Source organism: Etheostoma spectabile, chromosome 16 (assembly GCF_008692095.1).
Source record: "Etheostoma spectabile isolate EspeVRDwgs_2016 chromosome 16, UIUC_Espe_1.0, whole genome shotgun sequence".
NCBI classification, from domain to species: domain Eukaryota; kingdom Metazoa; phylum Chordata; class Actinopteri; order Perciformes; family Percidae; genus Etheostoma; species Etheostoma spectabile.
In genome coordinates this window covers 25,814,327-25,839,340 of record NC_045748.1, presented here as the reverse complement: position 1 = coordinate 25,839,340, position 25,014 = coordinate 25,814,327, and the positions used below count along the sequence as shown (strand labels likewise).

The following is a 25,014-nucleotide window of genomic DNA, read 5'->3' as shown; positions in this document are numbered from 1 at the left end:
AATTTGACTACAAATCAGTTGGCTTTGAGTCCGCTCCAGCTGGGTCCACCACAGTCCCACTGGGTCCTACTGACTGGAATGATCCAATGACTTTTTCCTCCAATGTCAAACATTTCAATTATTCAGTGAAATGTACAAGATGGATTGACTCACTTTTTGTTTCTTTTTTTTGTTGGACTCCTACTGACTTTGGTGATCAGCTGATCATCATCTACGAGGTTATGGTGTGTGTGTCCATTGTCAGCATCATTTCCCTGCTTCTTATCCATATCTATCGGAGCAGCCGTGCAATGTATTCTGGTAGTGTCATGCCAAGTTCTGCTTGAGTTTCCTGGCACTCATTTATTAGCAGTGGTAGAAGTATTGTACTAATAACAAACTGAAAAAAATACTCCGTTACAAGTAAAAGTCCTGCATTGAAAATTTTGCTCAATTGGTGGATGTACAGTAGCAAATATCAAAAAGAGAAAAAAATAGAACAAATATCAAAAGTGAAAGTACTTTGCCAAGTATAAATCTCTACTTTAATTTTAGAGAGTCTTATTCAATTTTATAGCATTTAAAAAAAGTAAGTGTTTTTGAAATAAAAAAGTAAAAGTTGACATATTCCAGTCTGTGATTATCATCAACATCCATTCCTTTAATTTTAGTCTAAATAATTCTTAATTTCTGCTTTTCTAACGCAAACATTAGATATAATTTCCTATAAATGAGGTTTATTGGCCATAAATCCCAAAAATAAAAACAAAGTTAATAAGTTAGTGTTACATAGTGTTAGTGTCCAAAAAAGGGACAAACATTGGAAAAAAAATGTGTTGAAAAAAGGGACAAAAAAACTTTAAAAAAGTTAAAAAACATCAAAAAAAAAAAACTTAACAAAAATGTTGATGTTCAATTTTGACGGGAAAACAACTCAAGGGTTAAGTTACAATAAAACATCATATTGAAATAAAATACATGTGTTTTGTGTGCAGAAATCTTAACTTGTAAAGTAACTAGTAACTAAAACTGTCAGATTATTTTAGTTTAGTAAAAACTACGAAGAGCAAATGAAATGAATCAAGCGAGCAATGCCACACGAACGATTTAGAAGTGGTGGGCAGGGTTGGGTACCTGACAATGGCTATGAATGTCAGAGGTTGCACGCATCTGCAGCAACTATGGGTAAAGTGTCTTGCTCAGGGGCACATTGGTTGATGCATCGCAGTGGGAATCGAACCCAGATCTCCCAATCCAAAGGCATGTGTCACATCCACCGCAACACACAAACACACACAAGTTGACACAGCTCTCGTGGGACGAGATCTTGTCACACTTCTATATTATACCAATAGTCCATGAGATTATTTTTTATTTCTACAGTTACAACGGCTTCCATAGCATCAATAAGCCAACCAGAGATGTTTCACAGTCACCTTTCAAGCCTGAAGGAGTTATTTTGGCATCAGGTTAACAGACTTTAACATTAAAGGGGGCTAAATGACTAAAAGGGCACCCTAAACTTCCAACCCTGTGTCAGATGAAGGGAAGCTCCCAGTCCTCAGGGAGGAACCTCATTAGAAGCCTCTGAAAAAATCCTCCTCTATTATCATCAGCAGCCCTCATTAGCACATAATCTGCCCAATCCATCAACTCTGATCCGTCTGATCATTAAACGAGTGACTTGCCCCTTTATGTGTCAGATCTGCTTCGTTGGAACGAGGGTTCGGGGCTCACGCTGTGATAAAGTGACGTCCTGGAGGTTTGCTTCCACGTTATCGCTCCCATTTGAATGTGTTTGATTAGGGGGTTCAGAGGGGAAGCCTTTTTAGAAATGGCTGTGTTTTTAGCGTGAAGCTCCACACTGTGCCGCAGCTCCGCAGAGGTGGAGTACTGAAGATCACGCACTGCCTCGCTGGGAATATCAGCCTCACTGGCAGTGCGAGAGAGACTAGATTCTTTGAAATGCAGGGCTCATTTTTGGGGATTTGTGAACTTGTGAGTTCTATCCTCACTCCGAGGAAAAAAGTATGAAACAGACCGTGCAAGTATTAATGAAAAAAGTAGCCTAAATGGAGAGTTAAAAACTATTTCAATATTATGTTGCAGAGTAACTGGGTTAGGAAGACAAAAAGTGAATACATTTGTATGTTCAAGAATGTGTGTGTGTGTGTGTGTGTGTGTGTGTGTATGTGTGCACACCCCCTAGTGTTCTTTCAAAACTTTTAAAAAGGAATTCATGTGCAGGCCTGTGAAGAAAGTGCATTTATCTCTTATTATATATAGGCCAATTTATCTTCCTGTTCTGTGGCTCAGACTAATGTTTATTTTATGAGTCACTGTGGCTTCCATAAGCACAGAAATGCGGTGTGTTGCTCAGTAAAGGCTTAATGGTCAGTACAGGTAGCTTCTCCATTGACTGTATATTGACACCAGACCCTGATCTGGGGAAAGTTCATTCCCAGCTCATTTCCAAAGGGACCAACGGACTGAATGATATCTTTCCAAGAAACCTATTTCTCTGCTAAACACGAGATTTGAAGTGATGCTTTTGCACGATTCTTTGAGGAGAAAGGTGTCTAAAATGGATTAGCAGTTGAAGATGATTATGATCAATAAGAGAGAGTTCATCTAAATCTATAAAAGCTCAGCTGCTAAGTCAATACTGCTAATAAAACATCTGACAGGACATCAACCAGATACTTGCTTCTTACCCTGATCGCCCCGTTGTCTGTGCCATCCGCTCCGATAGTGCACGGCTAAGCGTTTTCATTGAGCAGAGCCTTTGTTTTTATCTCTGTGTGCACAAGTTGATAGTGGGTAAGTTGCTGCTATGTGTCCACACACGGACCCTGAGACTCACTTTCAACAAGATAAGAAGAAAAGGTGCCAGTCAGCCTGCAGACAAGCGTGCCCCGGGGACGGACAGATAACAGACTCGGCCTGACTTTCACTCTCACAACCTGACGCTTTGTCCTTTTTTTTGTCTAGAGATATTTTGGGGCTATTTAAAGTGAACAAATACAGTTAAACCACAACAGAGCGAGGCGTCAACAACAACTTTGAGATAAACCGCTATTTCCACTGTTGTCTGTGATAAGAAAAGGCAACTGGCCTGGATAGAAAGTCTTAAAGTTGAGGGTCCTGCGTTTTTCGATCCAGCCACCACCCCAACCCGCATCCTAAGGTGGATTTTCAGTCTTTTATACTACGCGCTACAGTTGTTGAGCGGCAAAAGGGTGATTTTTTTTGTGCGTCGATGAGTAGGGAAATGGGTTGGCTGACCACATCTAAATGCCAAGACACCACCAGCAAACTGTTGCAAAGTACCAGCAAAGTACCAAAAGATCCCAAAAAAAATCAATGAAGAGAGTCAGAGGGAATAAGAAAATATACGCTGGGTGTTTCACAGAGCCGTCTCTGTTTGCTGCTTCCGCCTTCTCTTGGCCCCTTCGTGAACTTCTCCCCAGTTGACTTCTGAAGAGGTGGAACAACAGGAAACTGTAGAGAATAGTTAGAACACAAGGTGGAGATGGGATTTAGCATTCTGAGGCGGCGGATAAGAGCACAGCTTCTAAAATGGGCTTTTTTTTTTTCATTTGAATTTTTGTGTGTGTTTGTTTCTGCATTGGAAAGGCGCTTCCTCGCTGAAGAAACTCTCCTCACGGCAAAGGCTTGAGTGAGTGTGTGAGTGTGAGTTTGTGAAGAAACCCTTAGTTATGCTTATTTCATGGGAATAGTCATTTATTTGTGAGGAGGTCTCTAGCTCACCCAGTGGAGCCCCAAAAAATAATCTTTAACCCTTGTTTTGACTCTTTTTATCAGAATCAGAAATACTTTATTGATCCCCGAAGGGAAACTCTGTGTTGTAGTTGCACAAATATTATAAATAGAGTAGAAATACAAGAAATAAAGAAATATAAGGAATTGGATACGTACGGTATTTACATAAAGGAATGTTATAACACATTATTTACATAATTAACATAATTAAGGATTTGGAATGGTGAAAAGTTAAATAATAGTAATAATAATAATAATTGTAGTATTTGAAATTGCACACATGTCAGGCCAGTGTTATTGCACAAAACAGATAATACAGATAATATTGTCCAGTTTCAACCTCTCTAAGTGTGAGTGTGTCAGATACTCAGAGGGAGGAGTTAAAAAGGTTGATGGCCACAGGCGCTCTGTGGTGCATTTTGGGAGAATGAGTCTATCACTGAAAGTGCTCCTGTGATTGAGCAACAAAATCGATGTTTTGAACTTTTTCCTTACGTTTTTGTCCCTTTTTTCAACACTTTTGACCCTTTTATATAGTGTTTTCTATCAGAAATATGGATTTCTTTCCACCAAATTGCCCAAAAATAACATGAATGATTCCATATGTTGTTCTGGTAACATAAATGATTACTTTCATTAGATCATTAATGTGTTTTATTTAATCTCATAGCATTTGAATTCTTTTTTTTTTTTAATGATTTCAAAACAGTATCCGGACTAAACTTTGACATCTACCCATCTGAGATCCACTCAACGTCCTCTGATCTTAACTATTAGTCAAAACAATTCATAATTTCTGCCTTTTTAACTAAACTTAAGTATAATTTCATATAAATGAGGTTTTTTTGACCATGAATTCCAAGAATAAGTGTGAAATCTATTATTAAACCAGCTCAGGTTTTTAAAAAAAGTGCCAAAAGCTGGAAAAAGTGACAAAAACATTGGAAAAACACAAAAAAAAGTTAATTTTCAATTTTGACCTGGAAGGACGAGTTCATGGTTAACGGTAGACAACACAAGGGTTAACTTTAGTTTTACTGTTATTTTTGGATTTTTGGTCAATAAACCTCATTTATAGGAAACTATTCCTAATGTTTGAGTTAGAAAAGCAGAAATTAGGAATTATTTAGACTAATAGTTAACCCTTGTGTTGTCTTCCTGTCAAAATTGAAACGCTTTTTTCGATGTTTTTAACTTTATCTAACGTTTTTGTCCCTTTTTTCAACACTTTTGACGCTTTTTTCAATGTTCAACACTACGTAACACTACTTTTTGGTCAAGATACCTCATTTATAGGAAATTATATTAATATTTGAGTTAGAAAAGCAGAAATTATTGAGACTAAAATTAAAGGAATGGATGTTGATGATAATCACAGACTGGAATATGTCAACTTTTACTCACTACTATTTCAAAAACACTTCAGTTTGTTTTCAAATGCTATAAAATTAAATAAGACGCCCCAAAATTAATGAAAGTAGAGATGTGTACTTGCCAAAGAGCGTTGTGTGGAATCAATCATGTTGTTTTGGGGAATTAAAATTGGGTAGATAAAAAGAACATTGATTTAGAAAAATTAGTCAATTTGGCCTGAAGACATCATGAGGGTTAAAAAAAAAAGGTCAGAAATGAGGCTGCAAACTCATGTAAAACACGAGTTTTTGAGTTTGGAACTTTGAGGAATCAATCATTTCTGAATATGAAGCAACGAAGACCTGCCAAAGCAGATCCTCGTTCCCTGGAGTATCCGGTCCTCAGCCATGGAACTGTCGGCAGGTTTCTTTGCTCCTGCGTTTCGACAGCTGAGTTCACTAATTAGAAGGGTCCCTCTACGCTAGAAGATAATTAGTGAAATCAGCTGCTGCTGTGTTTGACGGCGCAGGCCTGGAGAGCAGCAGCTGAGCTCTGAGCTCACACACATACCATGGAGAGCCCAGTTCAAAAACCTGGAAGATTTAGTCTGTTATTTGGAATTGAGTTTGGTGACAACGTCAGCCATCAAAATCAGCTGTGCAGCAGATAGCAGAGGACCTGTTTCCACGTACGTGGTTATTTTGACAAAAATGAAGACACTTCCCTTTGGAGAATTCACTTCCGAAAACGAGTCTTTGTAAAACCTCCGGCCAGAGTGGGGATTTCAGAAATCTTTGTTTGCACGTTTGCAGGTAAACTGAGACAAACGGAGGGTAAGGCAGCCGAGGAAGTGAAGAAGACAAGAGAGAGGAAGTGATTTGTCGCTGTTGTTGCTAGTTTCCGGATTCTGATTGGCTGACGTGGGCTTGAGCTTCTCGTTAAACTGCCACCTACAGGTTTGGCGAGCTCTGTGTGTCACCGAATACTTTTCTGAAAACTGACTGATGGTATGTACCTTGTGTGGTTCAGCAGTAGAGTGGTTGCCTGCCAATCGGAAGGTTGGTGGTTCAATCCCTGGCTCTGCAGTTGTTGAAGTGTGCTTAGGCAAGAAGCTGAGCCCCTAGTTGCTCGTGTGTGTGTGTGTGTGTGTGTGTGTGTGTGTGTGTGTGTGTGTGTGTGTGTGTGTGTGTGTGTGTGTGTGTGTGTGTGTGTGTGTGTGTGTGTGGTGTGTGGTGTGTGTGTTTATCTGATTAGCAGTTGGGGCATTAAAGCTGCAGCACTTTGAACAATGTTCGGTTTCTTTTACAGAATGTAACATTTGGGGGCGGCTGTGAGCGGTCATCTACCAATGAGTCAATCCCTCGCCCTGGCAGTTTCACGTCCTTAAGTAAGACACGGAACCCCAAAATGCTCCCAACGGAGTGTGAATGTTATTCCGATGAGCAGGTGGCACCTTTAATGGCAGCCTCGGCCACTGTGTATGAAAGTGTGTGAATGGTGAGTGGTTCCTATATTATGTAAAAGCCCTTTGAGTAGTCTGTAAGATTAGAAAAGCGCTATGTAAGAACAGTCTATTTACATTTATTTTTGAAAACTGCGTTTTTATAAAAAATAGCGTGTAAGTGTTGTGTGGTTCATTAGGAAATACACACGCCACAATAAGCACAAGTCAAAACATTAATACATGTTGTTTGAAAGTAAGCTTCAAACGTTAATAAGCTTGACAATCCAGTCAAAGGGGGCGTTCACACCTACGTCTTTTGGTCCGGAGATTCAGACTTTTCAGTTTGATCCAAATTAAAATCACAGGTGTGTAAACCTGACCACGATCCGGACCAAACAGCCGAAAGTTGGTCCCACAAAAACAGGTGGTCTCTGTCCGGATCTAACTGAACGAAGGCCCGGATCATTTCTGTGTGGAAGCACTTCGGACCAAATACAGGACGTTCTGGCAGGCTAACATCCTGTTAGACCGGGATAGCTCCTCCTGACATAGCTGAAAAGTGTGACGAGGAATGTCCTCAGAGCAGACAGCTGTAGGTTACCAACGCAGAGAATAAATCAGCAGTTTACTTGTTAAGAGGTAGTAAATGTAGAGTGTAGGTTTCAGTTTGTCTCTGAATAAATTCTGCAGCTCCTTAGTCCTTGTGTTGTCTTCTGTGTCACGGGGACTTGTTTATTTTATTGACATTTTTTTTCATTAGCCTGGCGTTGTTCCTCGGGTTCCCAAGGGCCTTCCCCACTGCCGTCGTGGCCTCGCCCTTTGGGTCTCGGAGACCCTTGTTTATTTTTATGCGATCATACATATGTTCCACACGCATGTTCGAGTGCAGGACGGGTCTCTGGGATCCCGGAAGACGAGATGAGGCTAGTGGGATACGCGTTCTGGGACCCAAAGGACCACACTAGGGTTAAAACCCAAGGAAAGATCCCATGTCTTGCTTCTCAATACTGCAGCAAAACAAAACCAGGTAGCCGCGGTACCATGGGGAGAGCAGCAGTCAGTTGAAAGAACTCACAAAACTTCTGACAGCTGATAGTGGATTCGAGAAGTCGGGGAAGCCCGTCTACAACCAATCAGTTAAAAGTATCTGATGGACATGGACCATCAAGACGTGGCTCACGTATGTGATGAAGACAGGCCGTGGTTTTCTCGGGTAGAGTTCTTTAGTGCGCTTGCATAACTGCAGTGTGAAACCCAAACTTAACTGGATCAAATGTATACAATGCAGGGCTGTAGTACTCGAGTCTGGTCTAGAGACCGTTTTGTATGGTCTCGGACTTGTCTCGGACTCGCTAGCATTTGGACTCTGACTTGTTTCGGTCTCGGCCACTGGTCTTGCTCAATATGGCTTTTTGTCTGGACCGAGTCCAGGTGTCTTTATTATGTTGATATTAATATTGGAGGGAAAGTGAAACCCCAAATGATGGACTTGATACTGACATGCATAAGACCTTTTTTCCTGTCCTGACTCGGGCTCAAACCTTTTTGGACTCAGTCTTGTCTTGGACTCAAACCTCTTCGGACTCGGTCTTGACTTGGACTCGACTAGTCCTGGTCTTGGACTTGTCTTGGACTCAACTAAGGTGGTCTTGACTACAGCCCTGATACAATACAAAAAAATCGGAACCTTGGTCCGGACCTTGGTTGGGACTTTCAGGTGTGAAAGAACCCTAAACTAGACTTAAGTTTCTAAGAGTGGTTCAGAACTCCACCATTGCACAAGACATATTCAGACTGAGGATATTATAATTGTATAATATTAATAATAATAAATCACTCCATATTGTTCTGCCAGTAACAGCATAGATTCTCTTGAAATGACATTGTCCCCGCGTTGCGTTGCGAGACACGCAAAGGACCCTTTTGAAATCCAATTTGAGCGGCCAGAGTGTTCAAGACCCATCTTTAGAAATTGGAACTGCATTTCAAAAATCAATTCCAAATGTGGTTTGGAGCCAATTTGCAAAAAAAATAATAATAATTAAAAAAAAAGATTTTGTTCTTGCAGTCTGAACAAGGCCTAAGATATAATTTAATTTCAATTCATAAGATGCATGGCAGAGCCCATCAATCACAGGTGTAACTAATATCACTAACTGCTGCAGTGCATTGCCATATGTGCTGGAACAGAGCTAGCGTTAATGTTATTGGTCCCACCTGGGCTCTTCCTGTCTGAGAAGGTTCACGAATAATTAAAATAAATCTGGAACAAGGACTAGCAAGAAACAAGGAAACAAAACTACAAACATACGTACAAACCAAAGGTATCATTTTTAGAATACAAGAGTGTGTGTGTGTGTGTGTGTGTGTGTGTGTGTGTGTGTGTGTGTGTGTGTGTGTGTGTTACATTTTGAAGGAAATGTGAGGAAGTTTGCATTTTGTGTGTAAAGTTTTGTGTGTAAGCAGTTGGAAAAAACTGTATCTGTCATGAAATAGTTGCATGTCTGTTCTCATTTCTGAAGGTATGGACGCCACTGTAAGGCTACTCAAAATGGGGTTGTCTCATTGGTCAATCCGTAGTTGATCACACGATGAGTAAGTGTGGCCCTGATCTCAGAGATGGCTCTCCTTCTTTCTCTTCCTCCCTCCTCCTCCTCTTGCTGTCCCTTGTCTCTCCCTCCTCTCCTTGCTCTCTGTCGATCCTTGGCATCTATTGTTCAAAACAGGTAATATGACCTTTGACCTACAAGGGCTATACTAAAGCAGTGTTTGTTTAGTGTCCAATTAAGGTGTGTGTGTGTGTGTGTGTGTGTGTGTGTGTGTGTGTGTGTGTGTGTGTGTGTGTGTCATTTTGATTGGTTGTGTTTGGAAAGGGAAAGCAAGTCACTTCCTGTTGTGTGAAGAAAGAAGAGTGAAAGGCTGAGAAGGAGATTTGGAGAATTGGTGTGTGTGTTTTGCACTTTGAGTGAGAAGTTTCAAAAATCGTGTGAAATGAAAAGATTTTGTGTGTGTGCAGTTGGAAAAAAAACTGTAATATTCAAAAAGACAACCCTTCACATGCTGCACTGCATTTCTTGTGCTGCTGCCTATGTGTGTGAGAAGCTGCTTATCAGCGGCCCCCGTTTCACTTCCTGCACACTGTCACTTTGACAAACTACAGAACATTTACTTCACTTAGTGAGTGAACACCGGGAAGCAGCAGAGGAGCTCGATACAGCGGTCCGAAATCCAAAGCCCCGTTTTGAGTTTCATAAGTGAATAAAAAGCCTTCAGAAGATAAACGCCTTGATGTGTTTTCTAGATTTAACACAAGACAAAACGTTCCCTTTTCTTTTCTGTGTCTCTTTTACTCATTTTATGCTGAACTACTTTGCTTTAGCACTATTTTGTGTGTGTGTGGGTGTTCTTGTTTAACTAGTTCATGGGGTCCAAAACCTGGGATTTCAGTACACTTGTGGTGTCCAGACAGCTTTGTGGGGCAAAATTTTGGACCCCACAACTTTAAGGGGGTTGTTTGAGGGTGAAGACTTGGTTTTAGGGTTAGAAATAAGAGGGTAAGGGTTAAGGTTTGACATTTAGTTGGGATGGCTGAGGTTAGGGTTAGGGAATACATTATGTCAGTGACCGGTCCCCACAAAGATAGTGCCACGCACTGTGTGTGTGTGTTCTTGTAAATGTAAAATGATGCCATTAAAGTTGTTTGTATGTGTGTGTGATAAATGCACAGTTTTACATGGCCGTGAATACTAACTAAGCCCCCCCCGCATGTCTGTATTAAGGGGAAGACTGTTGCCCCTTCGATACGTTACCCACTACGTAAACCTGAACCAACCCTTATCCCTAACCCCTACCACATCTACACTATCGTTGGGAACAGATTTCAACACAACACTGTTTTTGCTAGTGCAACTGGCAATTGAGACGAAACGACTGAATATTTGTTCAACAAATCAGTGCAGATACTAAAAATAAAAACCTAACATTTTAATAAACAAATTGTGTCTGCATTGGCAACGAATTTGAAACATGAGTTGAAACATTGACGAGAAGTTTCTTCTGATAAAGAATAGCTTGGACCGGCAAATTTAAAAAATTGAGGGAAGAGGGTGTGTGTGTGTGTGTGTGTGTGTGTCTCTCTCTCTCTCTCTCTCTCCTCTCTCTCTCTCTCTCTCTCTCTCTGCTGGCTGCCTGTGCTTGTCTTTGCAGTAAAGAAGTGACTCAGCTGACAGCAGAACAGGTCAGGTAATCTGCACAGGCCCTCAGCTCAACAAAGACTCTGTGCTTAGTCACAAAACAAAGTCTCACTGCTTCACACATACACACACACACACACACACACACACATCAAGCAGGACAGGACGAGTGTGACAGAATATGTCGAGAGCAGCGCTTCAATGGATTTAAAGCCTCCGACTGAGCTGTCTTTTGGTTTATTGGGATCTCTGCTACACACGTCGCCGCTGCTTGTCTGCGACGTCTTCATCATCTTTCATCTCTTCTCGCTCTCTCATCGGAGTCCTCCCTCTGTCCTCTTTGGGTTGTTTACAATGTCGGTGATGTAAGACTTCACAGCTACAAAATGCAACTTTTTGATCTTTAGAGGCGGCTAAGTGTAGTGTTAGTCCTGCCCTCCTCCCGCTGCTCGTGTTCCAGAACAACACTTGTCACTTATCTTCATGCCCTGTCTCCGGGAGATAATCTGCCGCCGTCAACACAAGCTCGGCGGTGCAACCCAACAAATTGGCGAGCATCATTTGTCACTGCTCCGCCAACTCTCTCTTCTCCTTAATATTGCACCAGCCTGGAAAGTTGTCTCTTGATGGTGGTGGTGTTTTTCCATCACAGGGTTTTTGTTTGCCACACATTCAGCTTTCTTGTGCTTCTTTCAGTGAGCTCCTAGAGGGATGTTGACTCTGACGGGCCGGTTGCATTGCACGTGAAGCGTGAACACTTCGCTTCCACTAACATCAATGAATCTGGCTCCACCTGACATGAGTGCAGCACGTAAGTGGTGCTTATTCACCGCAGAGATCCGCCCTACAAGCGTAAAGAAGAAAAAAACACCCACGACCTTTTCCTAAACCTAACTGTCTCATTTTAGGGCTGCACATCAGTTAAAGGAACGTCCACACCCATAGTGTCAAAAATGGACACCGAGTGTCCCGACCTAGCACAAATACGTTGAAAGCCCCACTGCGTCTGACTGAGACGCTAAAGAGGATTTTTGACATCTGTAACAAACGCAAAATGGTACAGAGCCCCGGAGGTCACATGGTGGGGGAAAAAAAGAGAAAAAATGTATGCAAAATAAATAAATTAACCAAAGAACATTTACTGGGGACAAACACTTTTGCGAGATCTTGACTTTGTTTTGTGATATATTGAGTTTCATTTGTGAGATATTGAGTTTGACATAACCCTAACCCACTTTGAGGATCAGTTTGGCTCCCCGGATGCATTTTTCTGACGTCACAACGTTCATATTTTACAGAGTCTACAATGGACACACCAAAATGAAAAGAAGATCATGATTACAGCAAACACTTCCTGAGCTGTCACTTAGAATGAGAAATGAGGAGCAACACTCACATCTGTTGACAGTGCAACGAAAGAAACACATGTTGTAAAAAAGAAGTCTGATTTCATTTAGCAATATGCTAACATCTCTTTAACCCTCACTTAATTCCATGCTTCGTCTGTTTACATCACTCCAGCTTTCCTTGTCCTCTGTTGTTTCCTCATTTTCTCTCGTTCTCTGCTCTTACTTCTCCTGTTGGCTCTTTTATTTTTCCCCCTTTGTTCTTTGTCTCCTGTCTCATCTGATCTCCTCCTCTCCCCCTTTACCTGTAAAAGCAACATGAATATTTCAGGGTTGAGGAGTGCTGAAGCATTGAAGTGTGTGTGTGTGTGGGGGGGGTTTAACCCCATTGTGAGGACTATATCAGTTCCAGCTCTCACATTGTGGGGACTCAACTTGCATCTGGCGTGTGTGCGTGTGTGACTAATGCTTATCTCCCATGATGCCACTTGCCGTGACATGCGAGCATTCAACACGAAAAATCCCAGAGCTGCTGCTGGCAGCTGTGGAATGAAGAGAGAGGAAGGAAGCGGGAGTGGGAAAAAAAAATGAGAAAAGATGCAGAGATGATAATAGCGTTAATTAGAAAATGTTAGCATACTAACACACTAAACTAGCACAGTGAACATGACAACTTTACTTGATAGTTTGGCTGAAGACATTTTTTAACTATTTGTGTTTGTTGATTTCTTTTTTTAATATTTAACGAGAGCAGCGGTTGATTTAAGCAGGGCTATAAAAAGAATGCCAATGCCATTTCTTCCTCTCTGTTGCCTTTGTGTCTGAGCTGTACCTTTTTGGAAATGGCTCCACATGAGGCTTTTAATATTTCATGAAGTGGTCATGTTAAAACGTTCCCCAGGGTACCTTTTGGTATTCTCGCCTCATCTCGTGTGTGTTCTGGAGCAGCAACCTGCACGCCAACGTTTGACCTGAAACACAGATCTCCCCCACAACCCCACACAGAGGCCTCTGCCCAGGAGAGGGGAATATAGAGAAGGGTGTAGGCAATAGGTAAATATAAGAAAAGGTGGAGAAGGGAGGAGTAAATGGATGGAAATGAGGAAAGGAAGGAATGAAAGGGAAAGAAACTGTATTTTGGCTTGTTGGTGATGATAAGATGGCAATAAGTCATATTGTACTGTACTGACGATAGGCAATGCTATCTTTGTCTTTGATAATTTTCCATACTGTAAGCTATACTGTGATCTGTTGTGTATTCATGTTTGTTTTGTACATGTATGTTTCACTGCGTTATGCTTGCTGCAACACAAATTGCCCTTTGTGACAAATACTAAATGGATTGATTGATTGGTTGAGAGAATGAGGAGCCAAATTGGGTGAATCCCAAGTCTAATTTGACGGTCTAGATAAACAACATTTCACTTCTGGGATTGCTTCGATGCCGCCTAAAAATCCACAGGATGTCCCTCATTTTCAGCCGGTTGTCCGTCACCTTCCGCTTTCATTGTGTTGGCGTTCTAACCTCCGGTGGATTTCTGAGGACTATGGTTACCTGGTCCTCAGATCTCTGCAGGGTAAATCCAGACAGCTAGCTAGACTATCTGTCCAACCTGAGTTTTCTGTTGCTTTCTCTTTTGTTCTGTAATTGTAATTGTTTTAAAGAAATGCCAATGAACCAGAACGCGTTTTTCTCTCGTCCCGGCAGTGTGAACTTGCTAGACCCTCCTCCGCAGTGCTGTGGGGGAAGGACAAACAATGCAAGACTCTTTATTTTACATCTCCTCTCTCCTCTTCTTGAACTGGAAATTATTCTGGTCCACCTTCTTGAAGACCATCACAAAGCGTGTGTGTGTGTTTATCTGATTAGCAGTTGGGGCATTAAAGCTGCAGCACTTTGAACAATGTTCGGTTTCTTTTACAGAATGTAACATTTGGGGGCGGCTGTGAGCGGTCATCTACCAATGAGTCAATCCCTCGCCCTGGCAGTTTCACGTCCTTAAGTAAGACACGGAACCCCAAAATGCTCCCAACGGAGTGTGAATGTTATTCCGATGAGCAGGTGGCACCTTTAATGGCAGCCTCGGCCACTGTGTATGAAAGTGTGTGAATGGTGAGTGGTTCCTATATTATGTAAAAGCCCTTTGAGTAGTCTGTAAGATTAGAAAAGCGCTATGTAAGAACAGTCTATTTACATTTATTGTTTCCTCATTTTCTCTCGTTCTCTGCTCTTACTTCTCCTGTTGGCTCTTTTATTTTTCCCCCTTTGTTCTTTGTCTCCTGTCTCATCTGATCTCCTCCTCTCCCCCTTTACCTGTAAAAGCAACATGAATATTTCAGGGTTGAGGAGTGCTGAAGCATTGAAGTGTGTGTGTGTGTGGGGGGGGTTTAACCCCATTGTGAGGACTATATCAGTTCCAGCTCTCACATTGTGGGGACTCAACTTGCATCTGGCGTGTGTGCGTGTGTGACTAATGCTTATCTCCCATGATGCCACTTGCCGTGACATGCGAGCATTCAACACGAAAGCTTTCCACCCAGCCCCAAGGAGCGAGGATGGAGGATCGAGGGGGGCGGAGGATCTCTGACGAGTTATGAGCAAGGATACATGAGAGCAGCCTTCCCGTTGCTAACTCCGCCCGTACAGCTGACGAATTCACGTGACGCTTCAGAGGAAAAGAACGTCTCATCCCTCTGAAAACACATGTCCACGTTTCCTCTCTCCTCGTATGAATTTCTCGTGATTCTCCCATGTTTCCATCCTGCGTGGGACGGGCTAAGACGTGAGAGAAGGAAACATGGAAGCAAAAGGACTTGGGAAGTACCCATTGAAGAAGGGAAGAGGGAAGGGAATGAAAGAAAAAGAACAGAAATAGGAGTAGAGGAAATAAACAAGGAAACAACGGAAGGTGGGGAGAGAGTAGAAAGGGATGAAAAGAAGACGAGAGAATGATTGGAAGGGGCAAAGTGAAAATGGGGGTTAGGTATAGGGGTGTTTCCAAGACCTGCCAAGCCACTTGATTATGTGACTAAACATTATTAGAGAAAACATTGCCCCTGACATTTGATACAATTAACACAATTAATGTTACAATTACTACAGAAAAAGCCCAATGGAATAGCACAGCTTCAAGACCTCAGCCTCCCCGCCTTGTTTACCGCCCATGTGAGCTGAGCTGCTATCTCAGCACACACATAGGCAATACTAGCAGGAGTTATGGACAGGTTGACGTTTTATTATGCTTGTCATAGGCAATGAAAATCATCTTTGTTGGAGGAAGGACACACATAAAGGTCTGCACACCCACACTTAATGAAACTCCCCTTCCCCCATGTATGAGGAGCTGTAAAAGTCATTACAGTGATTAGTATGGCACGGACAAAAGGACACACAATGCACAAATGTACTCGTGATTTGACATTTTCCTGCTCATCAGTGGTTATGAAAGATGCTGCTATAAATAAGGGACATTCAAAACAAATGCCTGCATTACCATAAAAATGTACAATCCTCAAATATGTATTTGAATATAATAAGACAGTAGGACACGCAGACACAAACACGCAGCATCCAAGCAAGTTGAACAAGGTGAAGTGGAGATTGTTATTGTGCTCCTTGAAATTAATAACCTTTGTCTTATTAATCATAATCTCCCATTGCACACAGATACAGTCTAGGATAGGAGAAAGGAAAAACTCTGCAAAATGGTCTCGGCAAAGGACTTGTTTTGGTGGAAGATATGAACCTCTGAAAAAGAAAACACCACGTACAATATTAAAGGAGGTTATCTGTTCCCACAATACAGTAACGTGAGCTATTTTCTTTCTTCACAGCAATCCCACCAATGGGCCCCAAAACATTCCACTTAGAGATGTTGTAAACAATGTCGTTTTTACAATCTTTCCCTAAAAGACCCACGCACCTTGTTGCACGATCCAATATCTTTTTCAAAACTAGTCTCTTTTTTTTTTTTTTGGCCTGTAGCTTGCTAGCTCCAAGGTTGTTGTTTCCTAAAGAAAACTGAGTTACATCACAGCAATCACAGTTTATTGTGGTCGTTGATCCAGACCTAGGGTTAAGGGTAGGGTTAGGGTTGGGGATGGTTTAGGGGGGTTAGGGTTAGCAAATTTACCAAATACCAAATGACCTAGTCTTATTTGAGAGGGTAATTTTAAAACTTGTTTGGATCATCGGACACGAGAGTATGCAACCCTGACATACACACATACATAAAACACATGAACTATGCTAAACACATCCAATCACATCAACGCACACACATCTACAGATGCAGACACAATGAAAGCGGAAGGTGACGGACAACCGGCTGAAAATGAGGGACATCCTGTGGATGCAAACTCTCACTTGCTGCAGGATAAAAAAGCACAGACCTGCTGCACACACATCAGAAGCACTCCCGCTGTGCACTGCACTGACGCACGTTTAATCCAGGCTCTGTGTGTAGATTCCAGCAGATTTAACATTAACTGCAGTGAGTGAACTAAAGCACAAGATGCTTCTCTTTTCTATAGTGCCAGTTGCTCAGTGGAGGATAAACAAGTTGCTGCATCCAGTCAATGTAAAGTGTGAATTGAGGTCTAAAATAGGCTGTGTGAAAAGAGGCGTTTTGTGTTACTCTGTGTGACACATGCAGTAGAAGGAGAGAGTGAGCCAAATACAATAGAGGACATATACAGTACTCATGGTTCAAATCATTTGTCTGCTGTACAACTTTCTTATTGGCTATGTACATAACCTGGACTATGGTCATAACATCTACATCTTACATCTTATAATTTATCCCTTTACATAATGTTCTTAATTATATTCAGTTAGTTTATAGGTTACGTTTGTTTTGTATAGTCATAGTCAATATTTTATCATGATCTACTCTATTGTTCAATCCCTGCACTGTTCACTTTTGCACTATCATCACTACACACAGTCTACCAAAGTATCTCACCTTATCATGGTCATTGAATTTCTATGAGTGACTTTCAATTTTTTATTTTATTTTATTTTTATTCTTATGTATGTGTGATATATGTGTTTGTTGTGTTATGTTGTCTTGCTACTGGATGCCTAAAATTCCTTTGGGAAAAATAAAGTATCTATCTATCTATCTATCTATTTCTTTGTACTAGTAGAGGTTAAAACAGCTGAGTTAAATAATGATTGCCATGCTTTATCCACTGAAATCTGGAACGAAATGTTGAGTCGATTACAGGATAGGAATGTGCTCTTAGAAACAGCAGGTAAGACGGTACAATGTGACTTGTTTATTGAAGTGTTATGTTCTTGAGGTCTAAATAGAAGTGTGAACCGTAAGTGTATTTTCTCCTGCTCTTTTGTCAAAGCTGATTGCGTGTCAATGTTCCAAAAGAAATGCTAGTTCCCTGCAGCCATTACTGTCCATTAGGACCCTAGAGAGCTATTTTAAGTAATGGTTTCAAATTGGCACGTGTGAATAACAGCCCAATTTAAGATGCATGCCAATCATGAGACAGCAGATTTTTCTGTAAACAGTTTGACTTCTTTTCAGGCTCTTCTCGTAAACCATTTGTGTGTATAGCTTCAAAAAGTAATGCACTGTAATTTGGGTGTTTTGGCTCATCGACAATCAGAGCTGTCACCATTAACTTGTGTGTGTACATGTGTTCATGTCTTTGTCGGATGTTTGTCTGATTGTTTCTAATCTACAGTTTAGCTTGATACTATTTTTACGAAATGCACTGCAATAGTTCTATTGTAATGTAAATATGTCATTTTATTTCTTTTAGGGGGACTTCTACCATCTGTCTAGGGACTGCAGATGAAAAATAGCCTTTTGGCTAACTCTTGCATATTGACAGAAATGTTCATTAATATGCACTGTCCCTGTAATAAATAAATAAAACAAATGGTATTTTATTTACAGTGATATCAAACAGGGAGAAGCAGCAAACCCTCCCACTAAAACTGTAATTTCACCACAAAATTTGACATTCAACCAGAAACAAATAACTTGTGTTCATACAGATCTTTTGTAGGTGTTCAGAATAGATTGGGAAAGCTGGTTTGTCTTTATGATTATAATTATATTGATAGAAAAAAAGAACGTATGTATTGATGTACATATTTCAAAATAGGTATGTGTTTATGTTGCATGGAAATATTAAATGTATCTTATTTTATGTCTGATGCAAGAAGGTTCTGGATTATTAAACTCAAATATGTGTTTCCCCAGCCACGTTTTACTTCCTTTGTAGTCCCTAATGTCCACCTGTGTGTGTGTGTGTGTGTGTGTGTGTGTGTGTGTGTGTGTGTGTGTGTGTGTGTGTGTGTGTGTGTGTGTGTGGTGTGTGTGCGCAAAAGCAGATTTTTTAACAGTGGAGTGTGCATCTGTGCATGGATGTACATATTTGTGTTTTTTTATGGCTTACTCCCAGGATGCAACATTCAAATTGATGGTTTAACAGGAAGAAAAAGAGTGAATGATGAAGTAAAAAACCACTACTCTTCCTGCTGTATTGTTCTGGATCGACAAGCCTCACCAAATCTCTCAGCAACTCCTATTTCTTTTATGTCCATGCTTTCCCCAATGGTGCCATTTCCCCCAAGTCGCCATTTTCTACTCAGGCAGGCTCATGAACCATTTGCACATATAGCTCTTTATGTACATATGCACTGTAATTTGTGTATTCCACTTATTTAAATTGCAACCCTACAGTCATCTTTTCTCGGCTAAATGTAACTGTAAACCCATGTGAAAGGTCATCACATGACAGTTATTTCTTAAGATCCTTCAATTGTCTCTTTTTTTTCATAAAACATAACATCAGAATAACCCACCAACCAACGTTGCAGATGATCCAACCCGTAGTCCAAAATGTTCTTGAATGCCTAGAATCTAGAATGTCTTGACGCAGCAAAATGCATCCCAGCTGGAGTGTTTCAAGTAAACATTAATAGGTCGTCACAGTGCTGTCAGGCTGAATTCTGGTTCCTGTGTGCTCCTCGCAACCCTGCTGTGGTTTAAAGCCAGATCTCAGAGTCTCTGTAGAGGGGCTGTTAGAAACAGTCTGGTGAGTCTAAAAGCTCCTGCAAGGCTTCCTCTTCACTGAAATCATCCCAGGATGTCTCTGGACTGTCAGACTCAATAGTTCAACTCTTCACTTTTACTGTTTTATGTTTAAAATGTTATATATATGTATATATCCCCTCCCCTCTTACCAATTGGCTGGAACAGTGTTTTGAGGTTCGTGCACTCCTTTCAGTTTTTCACAGGCAGACAGATTTTTTTGGTCAGCAGACACAGAAAATAGAGAGCTCAAGAGATCGTGAGGAGATACTCGCCGTACTTGACAAAACGTGTATCAGAGTGACACTTATTGTACCTTTAAATCCAACAGAGGAACTACAGCGGCATTGAGGTTTCGACCAAAGACATGAATACATTGCCAAGAAAGATGTTTTTCTGAGGTAAAGTTCCTCCTCTGATATATTTGGTTTCAGCTGTTGCTTCATTTGACCTGTTAGTGATGATGAGCTTCGCCAGGTGCCCTGACCAACCGGTGGGAGTCAATAACATTACCCAGCACTGGCTTCTGACCCATTTCTTTCTTTCTTTAAACTCTGGTGGATTTCTGAGGACTATGGTGACCTGGTCCTTAGATCTCTGCAGGGCAAATCCAGACAGCTAGCTAGACTATCTGTCCAATCTGAGTTTTCTGTTGCACGACTAAAACTACTTTTGAACGTACAGATGTTCCACCCTAACAAGTTCCTTCCCGAGCATGATGATTGTGATTGGTTTAAAGAAATGCCAATCAACCAGAGCATGTTTTCCACCCATCTCGCAATGCTGTGTGGACAAGCCAGACCCTCCTTTGCAGCGCTGTGGAGGAAGGTCTGGCAATGCGAGACCACATGACATGTAACCACGATAACCAGTTAAGGTCACGTCTCTGTCAGATTTACCGTTACTCACTACGATTAAATCTCAACTATTAAATAAAGGCATAAATGCTACAAGCAAACAATAAATAAATGAGACTGAGTTAATCCTCAGCTCTTACTGGACAAATAATGAAGTCAGGCACATATCTAAATGCTATTTCTTCTATAATATGAAATGGGAAATGTGCTGCACATTGGTCATTATGGTTAAATAAAGCCTGACAGGTTGATTCAGAAAGCAATGTGAGGCCTGATTGGGCTGATTTTACAGTAACAGCATGCTCTCAGTGCATTAGCTGCTTTATTACGCAGAAAAATTCAAAGACATTAATAATTTATTACATGCTAAATTAAGGTCCACAATGAAGCAATGTAATTATTAGATGTTAAAAGGTGTTAAAGGTGTTGCAATCTCAAATACCACAATTATTATTATTATTATTTATTACTTTTCACCATTCCAAATCCTTAATTATGTGAATTATGTAAATAACGTATAATAACATTCCTTTATGTAAATACCGTACGTATCCAATTTCTTATATTTCTTTATTTCTTGTATTTCTACTCTATTTATAATATTTGTGCAACAACAACACAGAGTTTCCCTTCGGGGATCAATAAAGTATTTCTGATTTCTGATTCTGATAATTCATATCAAAAACAGTTGGACTTCTGCAATTCAGAAAGGACAGATGAAAACCAAACTGATCTTACAAAAAGGAAGATTTAAGCCTTCTATGATGTCATGGATTGCTCTAAATTGACTTTTTTTATGAATACTGTATGAACATGATTCCACAGAGTGCTGATTTAAGAGAATCGTGAATGGTGGTGTGATGAAATGATACACCTACTGTGTTTGGGACCATGCTCATCAGAGTTCATTCAAACCAAACCAAACCTTTTTCACATGAGACTAGTATCACCTGGGGACGTCTGTGATCTTAAACCTGTGTGACTCTGCCATGTCTGTATTAATCCCACCGCAAATTACCTACCGTATTCTGCCAAACACCGAGGTTGTGGGCAGGGGTGATTCCAGGATTTTTTTAAGTGGGGTGGCACAGGGGGACCATCTTTGTTTTTGGCTACAATTCAGAGAAAAAACAGTTTTAAAGGGAATAACGGAAGAGTTACGTGTATCCTTGCTGTATTTTGAATTATGCCATGCTGTATTCAGTAATCAAAATACACCATAGAAATTCTGCTTAAAAATATGGATTGGATAGGATATGACGAACATGAATTGGTCATGTGACAAGGGCTGGGAAAATTGGTAGAACAGGCACTGACTCTAAACAAGTGACAATCACAATTGTCAGCACTCTCGCCCAAGGGATTGGGGGGGGGGGGGGGGGGGGGGCAATCATATTTCAGTGGGGCCGCTGCCACCCCGGGCCCCCCTTCTAGTCCCGCCCCTGCGTGCTAATATTTGTCCTATGTAAATTCGTGGGTCAGATTGGCTGCGTTGGCACTTACTTAACTCAAAGTTTTTACAGAGCCTTGACGTCACTTGTGGGGGACGTTGTCAGTAAATTCGTGAGAATGCGGCGCACAAAACACAGACGTGGGGGTGGTGGGCTTTCTCTTCACGGAATCAAACTGTTGGATGAGTAGAGACTGGCGGAGGTGGCGAGGAGACCCATCAGAAGAATCTGAGTGCTGCAAACACCCCCGACCTCTGTTAATGTATTCATAACGAGCAGAGAAGGAAAGAACTGGACATGACAAATGCTGAAGGAAGGAGGGAGGGAGAGAGAGAAGGAGGAGGGAGGTGTGAAGGTTAGAATTACCAACACTAGCTCTAAGGGCTGTTTAAAGATTAGATCCTTTGATGCATTATTGATGTGGAGCCTGGTAAATAAGGCCAGAGCTCGTTTGATTACAAATCTACCATCACCGTAATCACTATGTAAAGAGAGTGAAAACTGTCATTACACAAAGCATACAGCAGCAATATTGTTACTGTAACTACAGATTTAGACTGGCCAAGGCTTCTCCTCATACTCACTCTTGCTGTATGAATGCACTTATTAAAGATTCTTGCAGAAAACATCATTAGTCAAATCAGAAAAAATATATCCCTGGTGTCAGATACATCCACCCGATGTTAAATGCATCATTGTATCTTAGTTGGCTATCTTATCTGTATCAGTAAACACTTTAAAGAGACCCTCTTTTTTGGAATTTTTTCCCATCTTTTGCTGTGTTGTATAGTTTTTTGTGTAAGTAATAGATGTATAAAGTACAAAAAAATACACATTCGCTCTACTTCTCTCCGACAGACGGCACTTTTTCTCAAGTTCCGGAAAACACCTCGCCCACGTTCCTGTTTAAAATTCCTCATTTTGTGATGTCACTGATTGAGAAAGCCAGCCCAGTTTTTCATAGGTGCTGCCCATAGGTGCTGCACCTATGCAAGCACAGCCCGCCCAGTGGCTTGTTTGAATTTGGTCGACCAATCGCCACAGAGTGGGCCAGCCGACCAATCAGAGCAGATTAGGCTTTTCAGGGAAGGCGGGCCAAGAGCTTTGAGGAGCTGCAGCAATGGGCAGTATGAGAAATGTGATTTTTGAACATCAAAGCATGTACACCTTTTCTAGCAGACCACAAAATTACAAATATGTTGCTAAAAGGAGTATAATAGGGGCTCTTTAACACAATGGGTTCGCACGTACAGCACACACTATGGACATGAGATCAGACTTGAGTCTCAGTTTCCCGGCTACAGACTAATGTACCACCCAGCTGCATTAATCACAAAAACAATTAAATTAGTGTTGACGAACCCATGAGGATTTAAGGCTTTTTATAGCACACTTCCTGTCTGGTTCGGTCTCAGTGTCTGCAGCAACAAGCTCTGATTAAAAAAAAAAAAACTCAAACAACAGACACAGTTCGAGACTAGATGGTGAAGAAAGAAAAGCATCTAGCAGCTTTAGATGTAATTCTATATAACCATAAAAACGGATTAGGTGATGTGTCTGTTAGCTTGCAGTGGTGTTTTACTGTCCCCTAATGGCTAGAAATCGATGAAGGCAGGCCAAGCAATCCAACTTAACACCTCATTTTAGTAGTGGGGGGGGCAAGGTCATTTTGGTCGTTTGAAAGCCATGATGTCTCTCTTCTCTCATGGGTGGGCCAAATTCTCTGGGCGGGCAAAGCAGAGAAAGGGGAGATAACCTTGCCCTTTATGACCTCATAAGGGGCAAAATTCCAGATGGGCCCATCTGAGTTTTTATTTTCTCAAAGGCAGAGCAGGATACCCAGGGCTCGGTTTACACCTATCACCATTTTTAGCCACTGGGTTGCCATAAGCAGGCTGGAGGAACTTATATTAATATTAAAACACCTCATAAAGTGAAATTTCATGGGACCTTTAAGACTTAAAAATGGGCCGGACAAATGTCTTTTGCTCTTCCTACATAAAGTACCCATTAATCTACATTGAGTTGTTAGATAATGATACACATGACTATATTTATCATATCCTATTTTTTTTTGTCCTTCTCCCTTGTCAGAAAGACAATGGTTCAAGCAACAGCTTCAGAAAAACTCCTTACCTCTGCGTTACAGATAGGACAAGCTGCTCTCATCTCTCACTTAGGTACACACCTGGATTGTGTTGAGATGTGCCGTTGAATTAATTGTGAACGCGATGCAAAGCAAACATCTTGAACAAATAAATGCCAGATGTGAACGTATACGCGTGTGACTGGATTGTTCCTTTTGTAGAGAGTAAACAGCCATGCTGGTCACATTTTTAATTAAGGGGACATATTGTATTTAATCTCAGTGGGGTTTTCCTCATTAAACAAAGATGAAGCAGACACTGAAGCTGCGAGAGTTACACTTCCAGATTTAAGTACGCCATGTGGACTGAACAAGGCTGTTCGTTTGCTCAGAGCCATCAGCCCAAGCTGGGTTGTGCACCAATTAAATGAGTCACCATTAATGCTGTTGCATCTCTTTTGGAAGTCTGTGCACCAACGCTGGAACCTATGGAAATGATTTTACTATTTGACTTATTTTGCATAACTTTTTGACAAAAATGTGTCCAGTAAATCCAAGCGGCAACCTCCAGGACTAAAAGGTGAAGCTAATGCGGATGTGCCTTAAACCTGAGTTCTTTGTAATGGCCAGAAGGAGGCGACGTCACTGGTTGCAAAAAAAAGTCAGATAGTACAGACATGCATGAGAAAATGCCCGTTATTTTAACCTGATTTATTGGAAAGGTTCATTGTCTCTATAAATCACTTTTATACAGCATGATATTCATTTAGTCAATTATAGTCCAGTTTAGAGTCGAATGGATGATGAAGCAGGGTATGGTTTAGGGCGTGGCTAGCATGTGATTGACAATACGCTACCATAATATTTCAGATCTAGGAGCTGTCTGTGTTTTCATCTTAGAACTTTCACCCTTTCACCGTGTGTTTTTAGTTCATGGAAGTTAATTGTAATATTTTGGTTGCCTAATAATTTCTAGTTCAGGGTTTTGTTGTGCTAAAAAAGGCGTGACTAGAAGGAACTGAGTCAGGAGGCGTGGCCACTCATTCCTGCTCCGTCAACTGCACAGTTGTTTCTCATCTCATCATCCATCACCTCTGCATTTAAACCCGGGCTGACCCCCTCTTCAGCGCCGGTGTGTTACTTACACCTCCGTGGTAACTAGGCTCAGTTACGTTGCTAGCTTTACCTTGGGACTATTCAGATTACTAATCTTGTCTTCCTCACAGATCTTGTGTTCCGTCTCGACACCTGTGCTGATTCATCAGATTCTCCCTGTTTGTACCACCTCCTACTGCGTAAACCTCCTCCTGTGGAAAGGACTGTTTGTTCCCGTGTGTTGGACTTTACCTTCGTGATTAAACTATTGCACTCTTTTCTGTTTCTGTGGTTGTTCTGTGTCCTGGGTCCAATCCAAACCATAACACAGAGGGGGATGAGCAGGTCAGAGGTTGCAAAAATACC

The 25,014-nt window shown here is 41.2% G+C and overlaps 1 long non-coding RNA gene across 1 annotated transcript; it reads left to right on the top strand.

Moving 5' to 3' along the window:
* The first annotated feature begins 216 nt into the window (after positions 1–216).
* On the top strand, positions 217–10,214 carry LOC116704653 (uncharacterized). Its single transcript, XR_004335743.1, has 3 exons — positions 217–226; positions 6,148–6,154; positions 10,111–10,214. It is a non-coding gene; the product is annotated as an uncharacterized LOC116704653 (long non-coding RNA).
* The last annotated feature ends 14,800 nt before the right edge of the window (positions 10,215–25,014 follow it).